At 42.0% G+C, this 4,897-nt stretch overlaps 1 pseudogene; it reads right to left on the reverse strand.

The window, feature by feature from the left end:
- Positions 1–380: 380 nt before the first annotated feature.
- LOC125350906 lies at positions 381–2,795 on the reverse strand (annotated as a pseudogene).
- Positions 2,796–4,897: the final 2,102 nt, after the last annotated feature.

A 4,897-nucleotide genomic window follows, 5' to 3' on the forward strand; every position in this document is an offset into this window, starting at 1 on the left:
GTCACAGGTGGGAAGAGCATTTCCTCTGACTGCTCAAAGCCATTATATTTCAATAGGGAAGCCTTAAATGCTATTTCAGGAGAAAAACAAACCATATCTTGGCCATTAGGTTACCCTTTCAAAAGCAATCAGATAAATATCTTTTTGCCAGGCAATTAGCTTAAATCTCTTGGGTAATTATTAAAAAACAAAACAAAAACCCCTACATTTTTCTACTGAATCCTCAGTCTTTTTTATGCTTAACAAAAACATCATTGCCCATAATTTACTGCAGTATGGATTTAACATCAACTTGTATTTAGGCCTATCAGGAAGAAGGTTACACCACATTCTTCTTAGGTCTATATAGTTGATAAGTGCCATTTCGCTGATGACTTTTTTTAAAATATAATCTCCAACAAGAACTCATAAGTTGCATTGATTATTCCCCAAGAGATGAGGGACTGATGACAAGTCAGATGTGCACCTCTGAAATGATTAGCCAGTTTTCTGCCCCGTTCCAGCGAAATTGTTTTGAACACCTTGGAGAAAGACGGAAATTCCCCACCAATCTGAGACTGTATGTGAGTTTTCACAACATTAACTGGGAAAAACAAGAATTCCAAAACAGCATCCAAAAAACCTCCACAGATGAAGTCATTAACCAAATGAGCACTGGAGTTGTTGCAGTAGGGAAATGATCCTTAATGGGACCCCAAAGCCAAAAAAGAAGAAAGAAGAGGAGGAAGAGGAGGAGGAAGAGGAGGAGGAGGAAGAGGAGGAGGAGGAGGAGGAGGAGGAGGAGGAGGAGGAGGAAGAGGAGGAGGAGAGAGGAAGAGGAAGAGGAAGGAGGAGAAGGAGGAGGTGGAGGAGGAGGAGGAGGAGGAGGAGGAGGAGGAGGAAGAGGAGGAAGAGGAGGAAGACGGAGGAGGAGGAGAAGGAGAGAGGAAGAGGAAGAGGAAGGAGGAGAAGGAGGAGGTGGAGGAGGAGGAGGAGGAGGAGGAGGAGGAGGAGGAGGAAGAGGAGGAAGAGGAGGAAGACGGAGGAGGAGGAGAAGGAGAGAGGAAGAGGAAGAGGAAGGAGGAGAAGGAGGAGGTGGAGGAGGAGGAGGAGGAGGAGGAGGAGGAGGAGGAGAGAGGAGGAGGAGGAGGAGGAGGAGGAGGAAGAGGAGGAGGAGGAGGAGAAGATTATTGCTGCATCTATTAAGGAAAAGAATAGGCACCAAACTTTGATAATACTCTTCAATCCCATGGCATTTCAGTGCCCGGAAAGCCTGATGTGTATTTGTGAATTTGTGATGATGTTTGTGGTCTTAAAGCAATGTCTGAACTCTTTCCAATGAAGTGAAAATGGCTTCTGTGGTCCCTGCAAGCACTTGTAGCCACACTATAAGTTGCAAACTTGGGAGCACTAACATGCTTACAGAGAAGGCAAGACAAATCCTCATACAGACCAAATGTAAGGACTAGGTAGTTGTTTTCTACATCAATGGGGGAAGGATTCCACATACAAGTTTTGAAATGCATCCTTCCTCAGCTGAAGTATGGCATCCCAGGTTTTGATTCCACACAGCTGCTGCCTAAGAGGAGCTTTTTTGTATTTATTTGTTTATTAATTAAACACAAATTTTTTGACAAGGTGTTGTGCAAAAAGGGTACAGTTACATAGTAGGGCAGTGTGTACATTTCTTGTGATATCTTAGGTCCTGTTTTTCTATCCCTTCTCTAGGTCAGGTAGACATATATACAATATACAATGTATCAAGAACGTATACAGTAGCCACATGGCCACGCCCAAGAAAGTTCACCTAGGGCTTTAAATGTAATGTCGATATTAGACTATATGTCGACATAGTCTTATATGAACGTACATACATAGCTTTTGAGCTATTGTATTCCCCTGAGAGGTCAATTTTTGACCTTTATATGTTGAGTAGTTGTTTGGTTTTAGTTACATACTGTTGGGTCGCTGCCCCAATTCTGTGGGGAATACTATTTGACAAGCAGTTTTTGGTTTCACAGACTTGGTCTCTACTGTCTCTCCGTCTCCCTTTCTTAACAGTCATATATCAGGGAGATCATGCCCCTTTGTTTTCTATGTTCTAGGCTTGTCTCGCTCAACATTATTTGTTTGAGTTCTGACCATTTCCCTGCGAATAACAATATTTCACCATTCCTAATCGCTATGTAGTATTCCATTGTGTATAAGTACCATATTTTTTGGATCCATTCGTCTGTGGAGGGGCATCTGGGTTGTTTCCATATTTTGGCTATTGTGAATTGTGCCGCGATAAACATGGAAGTACAAATGTCTTTTTGATATCTTGGGACTTGCTGTTTAGGATAGATGCCTAGGAGTGGTATGGCTGGGTCATAGGGTAGGTCTATATTGAGCTTTTTGAGAAACCTCCATACTGTTCTCCAAAGTGGTTGTACTAATTTGCACTCCCACCAACAATGGAGAAGGGTTCCTCTTTCCCCGCACCCCCTCCATCATTTGTTGTTGCCTGAGTTCAGAGTATAGGCCATTCTAACTGGGGTGAGGTGGTATCTCAGGGTTGTTTTTATTTGCATTTCCTTTACTAGCAGGGATGTTGAGCATTTCCTCATGTGTTTCTTTGCCATTTTTATATCTTCTCTTGTGAAGTCTCCTAAGAGGAGCTTTTGAATGGGAAATGTGACCACCATGTTGTTGAAAGCTGCACAACCACAGAAATAATGCTTAATTTCACCAACATTTGTCATGTGAGTTGATAGTTCTTGTTTTGAAGATGTTAACATTGGTGGCCTCTTTTCTTGAGCTTCTGAATCCATCATGTTGCTTCAGATCTGTCTTCTTCATGAAGTATTTTTTTTAACCCATGGCTCCCAGTGCCAGCCCTATGCCATGAGCTGCCTGTCGGCTGACAAGGGAGCATATTTGAAATGTTTTCAAAATCAAAAGAAGAATATTTTTCAAAAATGAATGAAATTCAAATTTCAATTTTATAAAAAAAAAAGAGCTATATTTGAATGTAGCCACATCCATTTGATTTGATTACATGTTATCTGTGGCTGCTTTTTGGGGGTTGGGGTGGGGGTCGGTGGTGGGGCTTGAACTCTGGGCCTGGGCATTGTCTGTGAGCTCTTCTGCTCAAGGCTAGTGCTCAAGGAAGTTTTCTGGTGATTAATTGGAGATAAGAGTCTCAAAGACTTTTCTGCCCAGGGTGGCTTTAAACATGATCCTCAAGTCTCAGCCCCTTTTGTAGCTAGGATTACAGTTTGAGCCACCGGCACCGAGCTTTCTATGGCTGCTTTGGTAGCACAAAAACAGACTCAAATAGTAGTGACCATAGTCATATGTCTTGCCTTTCATAGAAAAAGTTGGCCGAGCTGGGTGCTAGTGGCTCAGGAGCTAGCTACTCAGGAGGCTGAGCTCTAAGGATTGTGGTTGTTGGCCAGCCTGGGCAGAAAAGTCTCCATGAGTTTCTTATCTCTATTCAACCACTCAAAAACCCAAAGTGGCACTGTGGCTCAAAGTGGTGGAGTACTAGCTGTGAGCAAAAAAGGGCAAGTACAGCGCCTAGACCCAGAATTCAAGCCCTACAACTGAAAAAAGATAAAAAGTTGACTGACATTAGTTTTAAAGTAAGTAGCTTGCTTAGAACCAAAACAGTTTCTTACATTCCTCTCATTGGCTACAAAAAGTCCCATGTCCTTGTTTAAGTTTGAAAGAGATAGCTCAATATAGATAAAGAAAACTGGAAATCTTTGCTGAATGACCAATATGACTATTCTCTAGGCAGATAAAAGTTATCTTCTTACCTGATCTGGCTGAGATCTGGCTGAGATCTCACATATTCCTAATGAATAAAAACTGAGATAGAGATAATTCATCATAAATATTTCTCAAAAGCCTGTCTGAGCTCAGCTAAAAAGAGAAAAAAAGGAAAAATTATTTTCCTTTAGAATAAGCACTTTCATCTGGGAGTAATATTTCCCAGACAATGTAAAAGAAAGTGGAAAGTTGGTCCTGCTTCCTGAAGCAAGGTAAGCTACAGAGTTTACACCACCTCAGAGTTCACAAGTGCCAACTACACTGCTGAGTCTATAAGATGTGCATCATTTCAAAAAGTGATCATAGGTCTACGGGATTTAAAGTCCTCTATGAGGAGTGAACACAGGATTTTCCTCTCTGGAGCTTTCCAGCCACGGACACTGGCCATACAGTGCAAACAATTAGCTGACGTGTGCCCTACCCTGGCTATTTTCTGTCCCTTGAACTCATAGGCTCAAAAGAGTAAACAGCAGTTCTAGTGGATCAGACCACTCAGACATGGCTGCCTGATATACTTTTAGACCCCTCTCTCCTACAATTTATATTTCCTTCTCTCTTAAAACCTCCAGATAGCTTGTGTGCTATGCAAGCTACACTTATTTCTAATGTATCATGTCCATAGGGCTTGCTTCATGAAGTCTTTCCCACTTCCTTCTGGCTCTGGCAAACAGACCCCTTGATTCCTGCCATAAAATAAATTTATAGAGATATAATTAGCAAAGCATCACCTTTGATTTAGCCATGCTAAATGCTCTGTACGAGTTGTTAGAGGCCATCTGAATATTTATGGCATTAGTAACACAATTAGCTGGATGTGTCAATATTTTCTACCACTTACTGCCTTCTAATAAGGTTGCTGGTGGAATTCTGGAGTGGGGCTGAGCTGGTAAATTTATGCAAAGTTGTAAGGAAGCATTTTGGAGTCATTAAACAGAATTGAGTGAAACTCAAATGAGTACCTTGTCTTGTCTGAGTTAGTAGCTCAAGGAAATTCTCTGTGAACAGTTCTTAGGGACACACTGCTTTTGAGATGTCCAACCCTGGCTCACCCAGGCGTGCCCTTCCAATGGTCTCAGCCCTCTTGTGATCTTCTGCAGGAAGC

Source organism: Perognathus longimembris, chromosome 4 (assembly GCF_023159225.1).
Source record: "Perognathus longimembris pacificus isolate PPM17 chromosome 4, ASM2315922v1, whole genome shotgun sequence".
NCBI classification, from domain to species: domain Eukaryota; kingdom Metazoa; phylum Chordata; class Mammalia; order Rodentia; family Heteromyidae; genus Perognathus; species Perognathus longimembris.